The following is a 15,695-nucleotide window of genomic DNA, read 5'->3' as shown; positions in this document are numbered from 1 at the left end:
CACATGCGGGCTGCCATCTTTAGTAAGGTAGACTCACCCGTCCAGCGATGCACAGGTAAGCCCTTACCTGTGCCTGTGCAGTGAGCAGGTCTGAAATCAAATGCTGTCACCGGGAGCAGGCAGTTCCGAGAACAACCGCCGGGGGCCTTCATCGGGCTGTTCTAGGAACTGCCTGCTCCCGGGGACCGCATTTGATTTCAGACCAGCCTGCGGCACAGGCACAGGTAAGGACTTACCTGTGCATCGCCGGATGGGTGAGTCTACCTTACTAAAGATGGCAGTTTGCATGTGTTCGCTGGCGAACACTGCGAACTGACCATCACTGCTTGTGAGTACAACTATGTGAATACGATTGTTGCTGACATACAGTACTTCACTATTGGCGTATTTTCTGACATCTCACAGGACCATTGGATTGGTGATAGTGGGACCTGATAAAAATGATCCTATTGTTTGAGTGTCCATATTGCCTCTATCACACGTTCAGTATTTAGCATCAGAATTTGATCATGATTTTGAAGCCAAAATGCAATTTTTTGCATCCCATGTTTTCTCTGTTTTGGACCCACTACTGATTTTGCTTTACCAATACTGATCAAATAATGATGCAAAAAACTAACCAAATACTGACCGTGTAACAGAGGCCATAAAAGTACTTCAATTCCATCAGAATAAAACCGATTTCAGACGCAAATGGCCAAAACTCATGCAAACTGAGCATGAGGCATTTATCACATGCGGTCAACATTTTGCATCAGGATTTGATCATAATTTGGAAGCCAAAAGCAGGAGTGGGTCGAAAACACGGAAGACATTAAAATATTTCCATCACTTGTCATCTCTGTTTTGGACCCACTCCTGTTTTTGCCCTACCAATAGTGATCAAATGTTGACAAAATACTGACGGTTTGAAGGCGGATGCTCAAACTACAGGATTCGCTTTTTTGGCCTGTTCTTCTGATGGATCAGAAGAATGGAAAAATAAATTGTAATGTGAACACAGCCTTATCTGACACCATCCCCACTGTCATGGGGCCACTACTTGAATCTTGGGCCACTGCGTGGTTAAGTCCATGGAGATAAATTACAGCTGAAACTAACATTGACCTGTAATAGCTTTGTTATTTGGTCAGTTACTTCCATCACTTATTGTGAGGCAAATTTGGGAGTCAAGCCTACTCTTGGATTATGTATCATGCATAGATTTGCACCTGTTCTATGGTTTTAACCTGCATCTGCTTTAGGCTACATTCACATGACCAAATATGTTTTGCAGTCCGCAAAAATAAAGGATGACGTTCCGGATGGCATCCATTTTTTTTGTGTGGATATATTGTAACAATGCTTATCTGTCACCGCCAGGCCCTGGAAGAGATCTTAGAAGTTCAGATAGACAGAAGACTCAGGAGTCTATCTGACAGATCTCTCTTTTTTTCATTGTTGCTGACAGGTTTCCACCCTTTTGCAGATGCTGCTCATTTTCAGTCAGGTGGCTTTTTATATGTTCCGCCTCTCACTTGTTTCCCGGTGCCTGATAATGTCACGGGAAGTACAGGGAAGGAAAGCCAACCAAAGGGAACCACAACTAAACAACAACAGACTAGACCCCAAACCTACTGAACAAAGAGGTCACCTCCTAGCAATCCCTGATACTAGCGCTAAGCTGCTAACAACATGTGCAAATCTCAAAGGTAGAAATGCACATGCATAGGAACCTGAGACTGCTGAAACACTGCACCAAACCCTCAGCTTAGGGAACAGGGAAAGAGGCAACTGGCTTCTTCCAAACTGAAGGAGCTATTGTCTCTCTGAAGCATAGTCAGAACAGACACACCAGGAAAAGGGAAAATGACTTAGCTTGAGATGTAACTGGAACAGGAGAACCACCACACAAGCAGAGCACTCCACAGAAGAACTATCATCAGCAGGGAAACAAGTAAGAGGTGGAACATATAAAGAGTCACCTGACTGATAATGAGCAGCATCTCTGAAGGGGTGCAAATATGTCAGCAACAATGAAAACGACAGATATGTCAGATAGACTCCTGAGTCTTCAGTTTAGCTGAACTTCTAAGATCTCTCCCAGGGCCGGTGGTGACATTATCCTTGTCCTATTCTTGTTTGTTTTGCTGACATGTTCTATATTTTTTGCGGGGCTACGGAATACACATACGGATGTGGATAGCACACAGTGTGCTGTCTGCATTTTTTGCAGACCCACTGAAATGAATGGGTCCGCATCCTATCCGCAAAAAAAACTGAACGGACACGGAAACAAAATACGTTTGTGTGAATGTAGCCTTAGGCTGACAACAACTAATGAAAATAACTGACCAAATAAGTGAAATATAAACTAAAGCTAATAGTGATGCTTAGTCATTCAACAGCTAACAGAAGGTATTTAAACATATGTGTTTGCACTAATTAAAAGTCTTTGTTGCACACTGTAGATTGTATGCTGTTTATAGGGTTCCCACCCAAGTCCGTAAATATAGATCACAGCAGATCTTTTGTCATGATCAATATATTTTTATTTCAGAAAAACAGGAAAAGCAGCAATATGTGAAAACGTTTTCGTCTCGCAGGCCTTCATCAGACACTATAGTGCATAAAGAACAAAAATAATAACTAAACCAGAATAATAGTAGTAAATAAAGGAAATTAAGAAATCCATACAAATGACTGATGCACTACATAAAATCTGCAAAAATAAATGCAATCAACCATATAGTTGTATCCACAGTTCTCCATACAGATCCAAGAATTCCGCTATGGTGTCCATATGACATAATATCTTAGTCGTTCAAGTCACAGGGCAATAATCCCTATATCTGGTTGATTGCATTTATTTTTGCAGATTTTCTGTAGTACATCAGTCACAGATTTTCAGTTTTTTTCTTAATTTTCTTTATTTACTATTATTCTGGTTTAGTTATTATTTTTGTTCTTTTTGCACTATAGTGTCGGATGAAGGCCTGCAAGCCGAAAACCTTTACACATATTGCCGCATTTCCTGTTTTTCAGAAATAAAAATAAAAATATATTGATTAAGACAAAAAAATCTGTAGTGATCTATAATTACGGATATGTGTTTGCACTGCCACAACACGGATTTTCTCCACTTTTCTCCATGTCCTTATCTTGTTCCACAGAAGAGTCATTGGGACACCTGTAGGGACATGCTGCATTTTTTTGCTTTACTAAAAGATGTTATACACACTTTTGTTTTTGTTTAGCTTTGTTGGTGGCCTGCACGATAATGTGCATGTCCATATATGTGACTTGCCTGCCATTCTGACGCACAGTAAATGTTTTGCTACCAAAAAGGATTAGCTATGCATGTTGCTGCACTCCACACCAGGATACATTCTCCCTAAAGTTTAACTGCAGGCTGTGATAGACCCAATTTAATATGCTTTGTGACAAATGAATTCGTAACAAAGCAAATTTAAAAAAAAATTGGTGAATCGACTGAATCAAATTTTCTAAAACTTTGCTCATCTCTACTACTGTCGTATGTGATGGGTCCAAGATATTCAAATTAGCAGTTAGAACTGGGACCCCCACCAATCATGAGAAGCCCCCCAAAATGAAAAGAGTGGCCAGTCGGGCATGTGCACTGCCCATCCATTCATTTATATGGGAGTTCTGGAGATAGGAGTCCCAGTGATCTCATAGTTAGGGATACTAATAATAGGAATAATTTTACATAACATGAATACCCTTTTAACACATTGAGAATCATTGCTACGTGTGTTCTTCTAAAATTGGAAACTCATTTTTTTTCTTACGACATCTACAAATATGTGTTTACCAGTTTAATGAAAAAAAAAATGTATCTGGTTTACCTGCCAGTTTTATTCTACAAATAGCAGCCTGGATATGGCACATGACTGCTACAGACAATCACTGACCCCAGTGGTCTTCCACTGAGAACAATGATCAGCTGCAGTGCTCATGTTCCATATCCTAGCAAGTCACTGTGCACATACAGTATCTTGAAAGCAAGAAATAAAACCTGGAGAGAGGAAAACTATAAAGAAAACATATACCTTTCCTGTGTTTTGGGTGAAAAAAGCAACAAAAAGTACACTAAAATGTTGCAGATATAATGATGCCTTTGTTGATGTCATGGGTGGATTGGCTATAGACATTACATGGAAATTTCAGGGGGGGGGGCGATGCCCAAGGGGCCACCCAAGCCCTCCTCTCTGCTGCTGGCCAGGTTGATAATGAGCTCTCAGTAGTAATTAACGCTGTGAGAATCAGAAACTCATGTACCCCACCAGTGACCACACATGTGCTCCGAAATTCAACTGCTTTGGCTTGTATCTCATCTCCTAAGCCCCTGCTCCATAACTCAATCAGAGACAACTGGAGGAGAGAAAATGGCAGCTATGGATGGCCACAACAGAAGGTCAGCTTTTGGGGAAATACTGTGTATTGTGCAGAACTGAGTCATTTGGTTCTGTTGGGACTGTATTTTGCACTAGCGTGTTCCCCCGCCTTCTGTTAATTTGCACCCCCCTACAACATGGGGACATTTTTTATTTATTTTTTTCTTTCCAGGGCCACTTTAAGTTCCAAGTTTACCGTTGATGTATTAAACTATTCTTACTCAAAGATTCACACTTTCCAAGTCATTTATTCATGTATATTAAACAATGCAAAACTTTTATTAAAAAATATGGCTCCATTGTCTGTGTTGGAGTAGTTCATGATAGTCTCATGGCGGAGCAGGTAATGGTGGTATGCGTGGACAGGAGCTGCCTGGACCCCCCACCCCCTCCAACAACCTATATTGGAATGTCCTTAAGAAGTTTGGAAATGTTGTTTAAAGACAAGATGGAGTCGGTTACATTAACACCTATATAAGTTATGGAAGAAATAGATGGCAAGGATGAGAACAATACATATAAGTGTATGATAATTGCAGACTTTTTAGTACTAAACATAATTTATTTGTATTTTTCTACACAGTGACACACTGGAACAATAACTTCTTTGGTTGTCAGATAATGACACTGTAAATGTACTTTTCTTACAATTTATGTCATTTAATGCTTGCAATTAAATATGTTATAGATATTCAGGTATCTTAATGGATGCATTAAAACTGAATAGCTAAATTTAGTTATCATTTCTTTAACCTTTTATTATTATTATTTTTTTTTATGCTTAACTAAACAACTGTGACACTTTTGCCATGAAAAAAAATACAATGCCTACGTAGTAATGACTACAAGGTCATATTTGCAAGCATTTACCAAACATAAAGGTTATGTGTAATCAAATGCTTTCAACATCACACTTATTCAAACTGCCGAACTAAAACATACTACATGATCAGATAATGTTTACAATGTTTAACGCAACACAGAGAATGCATTTGTTTTAACTTCTAGAAAATTTCTGCATTTATGATTTCTATAGTAGAAATCCATATATTCGATATTATCAAATCTTGTAGAATATGACTTCTGCAAAAAGCTACTAAATACAGTAAATACTAAATTTTTATTGTTCTGTTTCAGTGAAAATGTCTATAGTTTGTTATAAACACTAAATAAATAGAACCTGTCACACTGAAAATGTGTGCAAACTGAAGGCACCATGCTATTAGAGCAGGAGGAGCTGAGCATAGTCTAGTGGGAAAAGAGTCAGTATACGTTGTCCTAAAAAATTAGAGATGGATCTCAATCTGAATTGTTGGTAATTTACTGTAACTCTGGCAACTTTTGGAGCTAGAGAGAGTGATAGAGACAGGAAGAGAGAGAGAATTAAATAATAATAATAATGAGCGACAAGATATAAAATAACCTAAGTCCTAAGATATATGAGTGTCTTCCACAAATTCTCAGGCGGATTGGAGCACTTTTCAGTCAGTTAAAGTAGATTCAGACCCAAATCAAATTTGCTGACATATTCGCCCTCATGAAACCGGAATAAAATTTGGAGCAGTTCTGTCATCTTTACTTGTCATGTATCCATTTGTATTTTTAGAACTCAATTAAACAAATTAAACCTATAATACTGCAAAACTTATATGCATATGTCTTGTTAAACCTTCAACCTATCCCTCCCTACCTATACTGTCTGCATATGACAGCCTCTATCGTCTGGATGGCAATAGCAAAAAGCCAATAAGAAAAAAAAATATATAACCCTCATCTCCGTTCATCCTCTTCCCTATCCCAACTGTCCACAAATAATACATCCATGTTCTGCATCATTAAAAGATCCCTTTCAATGAGCTTATATGTTTTTTTCCTGGGGACAGGAATACATTTGCCTTTGCAATTTCATTTTGGAATATAATCATTCATTTTTAAATCTTTGCTCTTTCTGTGCTTAGTATTCATTTGGTTGGTTCTGTGAAGTGGTGTACTCCCCGTGTCTGTATCACTGTGCGGTTCACTATGACACTATTGAAGAAAAATTCTGCTCCAAGGTAGCGAAGAATCGTAGCTTTATTTACGGTTTAAAATCTTCAAATGACAGGATAAGTTCAGTTACGTGTTTCATGATGTCATGGTGTCACGAGGAAGAACCGCATATTACCTATGGTATGAAACGCGTAACTGAACTTATCCTGTCATTTAAAGATTTCAAACCGTAAATAAAGCTATGATTCTTTGCTACTTTGGAGCTGGATTTTTCTTCAATTTTCTGCTATACAATTATCGCATCCAGGTGCGCTATCCGGGCTCAGACAGAAGAGGGGAAGGTGAGAGCTGCCTTATGCCTTCTTTGTCAATACTATGACACTATGTGTTGCTGTGTAGGCTGGCTTGCATACTGGCTGAGGTCCGTTAACCCTGTATGCTGGCTGCTTGGGTGGTGGATGCTGGCTGCAGCCTTCTAGTGTGTGAACTGTGTCCTGTGATTTGTATGCTCTCTGTGTTCACATAGGGTCATTGTTTCCCTGATCTGTTTGTCTGAATATCAGGTGGTTAGGTGTTGTAATCACCCTGCTATTTAGACCTGTGAGCTGTGTGCCTGAAATCAGTTTGTCTCCATAAATGCTGTGTGCAGGGTGCATGCTCCTGGCCAAGCAGTATTGGGTATTGTAACGGCTGGTGCGTGCTCCAGCTGATACCCTTTTAACTGCACTGTCTCTAACTCCTGTCTATTGTTTTACAAGACTATCTGCGTCCCTTAATGTTTCTAAAAAGACAAACATAAATATTGGTACTCCGGCGTCCTCAGGGGATCGAGCAGATAATGGTTGTGGGGGCAGGGACCTTTATCATCTGTGTAGATCAGGCATCCTCAAACTGCGGCTCTCCAGCTGTTGTAAAACTACAACTCCCACAATGCCCTGGTGTAGGCTGATACCTGTAGGCTGTTCGGGCATGCTGGGAGTTGTAGTTTTGCAACAGCTGGAGGGCCAGCAGTTTGAGAATGCCTGGTGTAGATGATGTCAGCATGGAGAGAAGCCAATACAGTCCTGCGTCAGTTGCTGAGGCTATCGGGGAAAATGTTCCATCCAGTCTGATTTGCCCGCCTTTAATTGCTCCCCCGCCCGTTGCTGTGACACGTTAAGCTTCTTGCGGCTTCTCAGGCCATTCCGTAGTTCACGCATGTGCACCGAATTAGACATTTTCACTGCTGGAAGTTAGCTTGAGCGTATGTCAACGGACTTGGTCTTCAATTGCTCTTATTCTTGCTCACTGTATTCTTCACTAGTAGCTTCATTCTCCCTCTTTATCTCACATAGCTGTCTGTTATTAACATTGTTTATATAAAGTATCTGTTTCTCCTAGTTAGTCATTTATATGGACTAAGATACTTTCATATATTTCTATTCATTCATTTATTTACTCCTACTATTGTCATAATAGCCATCCCTACTTTTACATAGATACTTGGGGCTTCTATATATCACTTTCTGGGGGAAAAGAACAGAACTGGATCGCACATCCACAATGCTATGCTTTGATCTAACTCGCTTCTCAGTGCTATATTAAAGTGTACAGCCCCCCATACTGCATGCTGTACCAGAGGCATTAGTATACATTTAGACCAAAAGGCATAAGCCCACTCACCATGCCAAGGTCGCCTCTTTGAGTGGGACCTACTCTGACAAAAAGGCGCAGCGACAATGCGGTGACAAAGCGGCACTGCCCTAGTAGGCGGTGGGACACAGGAGTCAAACAGCACCTCTGCTGTATGACAATGCCACCCCTGGCACTGGGTCCCACCAACCCACCAGCACAGCACCACAAAAACAAAGACCACCACGCAGAATTGCACCATGTGAACTGTTGTCTAACACAACATGTCTATTGCTATCAGGAGCTACAGTTTGCTTTAGACATCAAAGACTCGACGGCTATTTCGAGGGCGACCACTATTTACAGCTTTGTGGGACGGCCATGGGGACCAGGTTAGCCCCAAGCTATGCAAATTTATTTTTGACACAATGGGAGTATGAAAATATTGCTCCCAAGCTTGGGACGGACCTGGTCCTCTGGCGTCGCTACATCGATGATGTTCTTTTTGTTTGGGGGGATACTCATCAGTTACATCTGTTTCTGGAAAATCTGAATCATAATGATGTGAATCTGGTCTTCCTATCGAAGATGGGAGAAAAATTCACAGAATTCTTAGATATTCAGATTACACGACGGGAGGATAAATACATTTGTAACACCCATTATAAATCGACGGCTAAAAATAGCTTTATACCATTCTCAAGCTGCCATTTACCCCAATAGCTTCTAAATATTCCTTCAGGCCAGTTCCGTCGAATCAGGCGCAATTGTACTGATGAGGCAAACTTTGAATCTGAGGCCGTGAAAATGAAACAACAATTTGAATGCAAAAACTACCCTGAGAAAATCTTACAAGACGCCCTAGAAAAAACAAGAAAAATAGATAGAAGAACCTTTTTTCAGCGGGGCATGCACAAAGACAAAACAAAGGAAGGTGAACTTAGGTTAATCTTACCATATAGTGCACAATTTAAACAGGTAAGTCACATTATAAATCAACACTGGCACTTTTTATTAAGAGATAAGGTCATCGGACCTATACTTCACACCTTTCCCCTTATCACAGTCACTAAATCACCAAATTTAGGTATACAAATTGCACCGTCAATTAAAAAACACAAGAAAAAAGAAGCATTTACACTTCGAAAATGGCTGAATATGAATGGGTTCTATAGATGTGGGAGGTATCTAGGGTGTAGGAGCACGTCATTCCCAAAGAAGACAACTAGGGTCCAATCCACCCAGAATCAGTTTTCTTTAGACATCAAAGACTGCCTAACATGTGATTCCTCCAGTGTGGTCTACCTTGTCCAGTGCCCTTGCCAGAAACAGTACATTGGCAGAACCAAGAGGCCCCTGAAAGTAAGAATAACGGAACACCTAAATAACATCAAAAAAGGATATGAAAATCACTCCTTATCAAAACACTTTAAGGTGGCACACAACAGTGATTTTAGGGGCATCTCGTTCGTGGCCCTGGAGAAGGTGGACACACACTGGAGAGGAGGTAATCACATTAGGAGGATGTCCCGAGCAGAATCGAGAAGAATCTATGATTTTGGTAGTCTTCTCCCTGCAGGTCTGAACTCAGACCTAGAGATTTTCGGTTTCATTTGAAGTACTGATTATAATTCCATTATGGTGATCTACATACATAAATCTCACTGATAGATTGGATGGATGAGATGGAACTAAGATAATAGGTAGTACTTGTATACATCATAAACTCTAAAACTACCTGCATAGTTTATATGTCAAAAAAAAGTCACATGAACCAAAGGAACTAAAAGAGAATAATATGCAATAATATCTATAAATATTATAGTAATTTATCCATTTGTTATGAAAATTATACTCCTATTGGAAAAGGAATCAACATAAATAGAAAAATGGGAAATTTCTACATAACTGGAAATTGCAAAGAGCTTGTAGGAAACCCTTCATATAGAAGACATGTAAGGTCATTTTGCACATTTTTAAAAAAAACAACGCAATTATAGAAATAAAACGCATGAAAAACGCATGCAAGTGAACTCATTTACATCAGAGAGAACTGAATAAAAACATCAAGCAAATATTTGGACACACCCTCTGGAAAGGTGGGAGAATGTGCAAACTGATCTAGGATGTATACAAGTATTTGAAAAAATAGAGCGATCTGTAAAATCACGTCAATTACATCCAGAAGAATGAGATATCGAAATTTTTATGTTTGAAGGATGTTTTTTCGAGATTATTTTGAGAATCCTTTGAGAAGTTTTTTCGAGAAAGCTCTTTCGAGAAAAACTCTGTTGAGAAAATTTTTATGTATTGAAACTGTTATGTTCGAAACCTATATTTAGTAAGATGGTGGCGTACATATTTTATTATATTTTAGTATAATATATTATGTTAGAAAGAGACCTGTCCATATACATCTATAGAAGGATACATGGCATTATGATGCAAAACCGTATGATGATGAAAAACCGCATGAGGCAAAATCATACGAAGAAATTATAAAACCGCACAATGAAGTACTATATGACGAAAAATCACATGATGAAAATTTGCATGGAAAATCTGCATGAGAAAGGAAGAGACCAATAGGAAATAGGGTCAGAACATCACGTCATAATCCCCAATCCTTGGACAACAAGTGTAATTAATTAAACAATAATGAGGAGGATATAAAGTCGAGACCACACAACACACAGGTTACCCACTGAGAAAGAGACGAGTGTTCTCGAAACGCGTCTGGAAGGAATATCTGTGTGACAAGCAGTCTCGATTGTACATGGCCATGTATTTATACACGAAAAACCCTTTATCAAAGAAATACTATCCTACTCACGTAAGCGAATATTCGTAACAGTATTCTCCCGAGAAGGAAGACGAGATCTCAGCCAAACCGGAACTGACATTGCCGGAGCGGAGAACAGGGATGTGTGTGAGCTTGCCGAGCTCCAAAGCTGCCACCAAGTTACGGCCATTATCATACATAACCATGCCTGGTTGTAGGTTGAGTGGCGAGAGCCACAGCTTAGTCTGGTCTCTTATCCCCTGCAACAGCTCTGTGGCGGTGTACTGTTTGTCCCCTAAGCATATCAGCTTCAGCACGGCCTGTTGACGCTTCCCCACTGCAGTGTTGCACTGCTTCCAGCTACTGCTTCGTGCTGCACGCGGATAATTTGGAGGTAGAAGTGGAGGAGGCAGAGGAGGAGAAGTGGGAGTTGGAGCCACTAACGTAGGTGCTGGTGGAAACCCTGATGGAATGAGGGTCCACAATCCTCGGCGTTGGTAGCACCTGTGCCATCCCAGGGTACGACTCGGTCCTAGCCTCCACAATGTTCACCCAGTGTGCCGTCAGGGAAATGTAGCATCCCTGGCCAAATGCACTTGTTCATGTGTCTGTGGTTAAGTGGATCTTCCCAGTAACTGCGTTGGTCAGGGCACGTGTGACGATTCGGGACACATGTTGGTGTAAGGCGGGGCACATAGTGACGGCTGGGGACAGAGAACAGAAGGATGGCCGCCGACATCAGGCTGCGGAAAGGCCTCAGTGTCCACAAGCCTAAATGGCAACATTTCCAGGGCCATTATTTTTGAAAGGTGCGCATTTAGTGCTATGGCCTGTGGGTGGGTGGCTGGGTATTAGCGCTTGTTTTTAAATGCCTGGTGTAATGACATTTGGAAGCTGCTCTTGGACAGGGAAGTGGATGTGGTCGCTGATGGTGCTTGCGAAGGTCCAGGTGCAGGGAAGGAGACATCCTCGCCTGTCCTTCAACAGGCATTTGGCCAGCATTTACCATAGGGGAAGAGGAGGTAGTGGTGTGAATCGCAGGCACAAATTGTGGACCCAGGCATTCGGCCCACTTATTAGAGTGCTTGGATGCCATGTGGTGGATCATGCTGGTGGTGGTGAGGTTGCTAGTTTTCACACCACGGCTCATTTTGGTGTGGCACAGGTTGCAAACTACTATTCTTTTGTCGTCTGCACTTTCCTCAAAAAAGCGCCTTACTGCGGAACACCTACCCCTTGGCAAGGGAGATTTATGCAAGGGGGTGCTCCGTGGAACAGTTGTGGGCCTGTTTGGTGTGGCCTACCTGCTCCCCTTTGCCACCCCACTGCCTCTTCCAGCCTGTTGCTGTGCTGCAGATCCTTCCCCCTCTGTACTGATGGCCTCGCTCGGCTTTCCACCTTCCCAGGTAGGGTCAGTGACCTCATCGTCCACACCTCCTTTTCCACTTCCTCACTCTGATCATCCTTTTGATTTGTTAACCTAACCACAACCTCAGTGATTGAAAACTGTGTTGCATTCTCTTCATCAACCTCTTGAGACAGTAATTGCGGTTGACTCCTTTGCAACTGTGTCTCATCATCACCCACCTCATTAAACACTAATTGCCATACCGTCATGTTCTTGTGACTGTGGATGCTCAAGAGATTTAGAATCAGGACACAAGATCTCATGTCCCTCTTCAAACGTGCTTAACGAGAGGGCCAAATCAAGTAATGGCGATGAAAAGAGCTCCTCGGAATTTCTGAGTGTGGGATCAGACTCCATGGTGGGAGGAAGAAGGATCAGGGAGAGATTTCGGTTGACCAGACTCTTGGCTACTGAGACTGGACTTTGTGGAAAACAGGGTGGTGCTTAACTGACTGGAAGCATAATCTGCTGCAATCCAACCAAACACTTGCTTGCACTGGTCTGACTTCAAGAGTTTTGTCCTGCGATGCCCGGCAAACTGGGACATGAAACTAGGTATCGTGGATGATTGTTTTTCTTGTGCTCTGGCAGCAGGCACAGTTTCAATGCGCCAAGGGCCACGGCCTCTGCGTGAACCATCAGTGTGCTGTTCCAGCCTTTATTCTTGTATTCTGCATTATATTATCATTTACCATGTTGTGTAACGCTGCCACCCTGTGGTTATTCTTATAATTCATTTATGTGTGTTATGTAAATTCCCATTGCATTACTCTCCTCCCTCTTTTGTGACATCACATCCTCTGAAAGGTCCTTCGTACTTCCTCTTTGTCGCAGACCTTCATGATGGTGAGAGCTATTCTCTAGTATCTCTAATATCCTCTAGCATACCTGATTCTCTGCATTTGTTTCCAAGCAAAGCAATCAATAAATGATCAAAGCTTCACCATTGTATTCTCCTCACTGGATCATCACATGCAACTGGTGCCTATATCTGGAGATATTAGTGAGTTCAGCTATCTACCATTGCTTGTACAGGGGCTATCACTCAGAACCAATCAGGGGATAATCTCTAACGTACATCTGTGGCAGAATAGTCAAAAAGAAGCTTAAATCTACAGTCTTGCATGTCTACATACAGTCTGCCTGCGAGCTTAGAGCTGTCCGCCATCTTACACGCACGTGGCTTCATAAGCACAGTGCACAAGCTGGAATACCCTCTTAAAGAGACAGTACCGCTTAAATAGGAATAACATGTCCACAAGAAGCTTAGTGGATCTCTTGGTAACTGAACATACAGAAAGTCACCCTGCTCCCAAAAACTCAGATATGCAGGAAGCAGAGTCCATGTTAACTGAAGAACAAGCAGTACGATTTAAACGTGTTATCAAGCCAACACAAAAGATCAGAGAGAACTTTGAGGCGACCAAAGAAGAGTTCAGTGACAATTTAAACGATTTATGGCAGAGAACTGAACACTATATAGCAGCTCTTTTACGATATAACAACGACCCAACAAAGTTAACCAACTAACTCCTACGTCCGCTATCAGCGACTCTCTGCTAAGTACATCACTTTCCTGAGCGACTCTGATTTTGACGAAGCCCCTGACGAGCTGAGTGAGAGAAAGAATCTCCTTGAAGAGAAGGATGCCATAGTACAAGATGCTAAGAGCAAGGCAGAACTCCGCATCGCACACTTACAGGAGGCGAGATCCCATCGATCAACTTCAAGTAAACATACAAAATATACTCTCTCATCTTCCAAAACCTCTCGTTCCGGAAGGTCAGCATTGCATGACAAGTTTATAGAAGTCTGGGCAGAAGCAGAGGAAGCTAGCGTAAGAAGTTCCTTTGCTAAGAAGGAGGCGGAGATTACGAAGAAGAAAGCAGAAATGGAGGCCGAGACAGAAGCCCAGCTAAAGATCCTCCAGACAGAAGGGGAAGAAGCAGCTACCTTAGCTAAACTAAAGGTCCTCGAGCAAGCATTAGGCCAAGGTACCGACCCAGACTGTTTCGTCCCAGGAGAAGAGGAAGACCCAGCCGACCGCACTGCCAGGTATGTGCTAAGGCAACCATTGCCTACTCCTCCTGCTAAATCGCATGCACCAACGCCACTTCTAACTCACCAACTGAGCGAACCCACACAGTACCAGAAATCGTCACACCCCAGTAATAAGGTAATATCTAGCACCAAGCGGGCTGACCATCCAGAGACTAAACCGCAGCTTAATCCTTATGCCACATCATTCCATCCTGATCAATCTCAACCTTATTTGCCAGAGCCCCTACATGCTGTAGAGACACCACAATGCAATACAACAGTATGGAATGGGAGATCAGACATGTCAGACTTTGCCAGATACATGATGCGCAGGGAGCTGATTAACATTAGTCTCTCAAGGTTTGATGACCGTGCCGAAAACTACAGGGCCTGGAAATCAACCTTTAAAGCAGTAATCGGTGATATAAACCTCACTGCCATGGAGGAACTTGACTTGCTCATCAAATGGTTAGGCCCAGAATCTGCAGAACGCATAAAGACATTAAGAGTGGTTCATGCAGGCCACTCAGAGGAAGGTCTCGCTGCAGCATTGGAGAGACTTGAACAGACCTATGGCAGTCCAGAAGCTATAGAAAGTGCCCTATTCAGGAGACTTCAAGCCTTCCCAAGGATAACTGGCAAAGACAATCGCAAACTCCAGGATCTAAGTGACCTACTAAAAGAACTTGAATTGGCAAAAATGGACCCACGTCTGCCAGGACTGAGTTACCTTGATACCGCCCATGGCGTCAATCCAATAGTGTCGAAACTACCACATGGCATGCAAGAGAAATGGGCAGACCAGGGCTCCAGATACAAGAGAGAACACAATGTGTCTTTTCCCTCTTTCTCTTATTTTACCAGATTCATCAGTGACCAAGCTCGAAAGAAGAATGACCCCAGCTTTGACTTCACTGAATCCACTCTACCTGCTTCATCCTCATGTTCAAGGTATGACAACACCACAAATAAACGTAGAGACTTAAGGGGGACAGTATCCGTTAGGAAAACCAATGTTCCACTCATTTCAACCTGCACTACTAGGAAGGAATACCCTGTCCTCAAAGAAAAGGACCCTAACCGCATGTGCCCCATCCATACAGGGAGTGCAGAATTATTAGGCAAGTTGTATTTTTGAGGATTAATTTTATTATTAAACAACAACCATGTTCTCAATGAACCCAAAAAACTCATTAATATCAAAGCTGAATATTTTTGGAAGTAGTTTTTAGTTTGTTTTTAGTTTTAGCTATTTTAGGGGGATATCTGTGTGTGCAGGTGACTATTACTGTGCATAATTATTAGGCAACTTAACAAAAAACAAATATATACCCATTTCAATTATTTATTTTTACCAGTGAAACCAATATAACATCTCAACATTCACAAATATGCATTTCTGACATTCAAAAACAAAACAAAAACAAATCAGTGACCAATATAGCCACCTTTCTTTGCAAGGACACTC

This window comes from Bufo gargarizans, chromosome 5, assembly GCF_014858855.1.
Source record: "Bufo gargarizans isolate SCDJY-AF-19 chromosome 5, ASM1485885v1, whole genome shotgun sequence".
Lineage (NCBI taxonomy): Eukaryota > Metazoa > Chordata > Amphibia > Anura > Bufonidae > Bufo > Bufo gargarizans.
Note: the sequence above shows the minus strand (reverse complement) of the source record.